This window comes from Poecilia formosa, unplaced genomic scaffold, assembly GCF_000485575.1.
Source record: "Poecilia formosa unplaced genomic scaffold, Poecilia_formosa-5.1.2 Scaffold245, whole genome shotgun sequence".
Classification (NCBI taxonomy): domain Eukaryota; kingdom Metazoa; phylum Chordata; class Actinopteri; order Cyprinodontiformes; family Poeciliidae; genus Poecilia; species Poecilia formosa.
Window position 1 is genome coordinate 550,025 of NW_006800184.1, and position 376 is coordinate 550,400.

Below are 376 nucleotides of genomic sequence, written 5' to 3' on the forward strand. Positions count from 1 at the left end.
AGCACGTAAAAAAAAAGATGGCCTAGTTTCACAAAGCGGAGATGTAATGGTTCAGAACAGGTCTGGAAAGGCCCTTTTTTCCATGAACGGCTCCAGCTTCTTCTCATTTTTCAGATAAAGAAATATATTTATGTTGTTGTTGTATTTATAAGTTCTACTAGTTGGCACTCAGAACTTTTCTGGTACCATTTTTTGTATTAATATTATACATAGTTAGTGAACTGTTATAAAATTAATGTAATACGTTAGTGTTACATTAATTTGATGCCATGTTTTCTTGTCTTTTGAATATAGTGAAGCTATTGTTGAGAACGAGAGTCTCACTCGATGAATCATAATTTGTATTGACACACGGAGCATAAAATCAGCCAAGAAA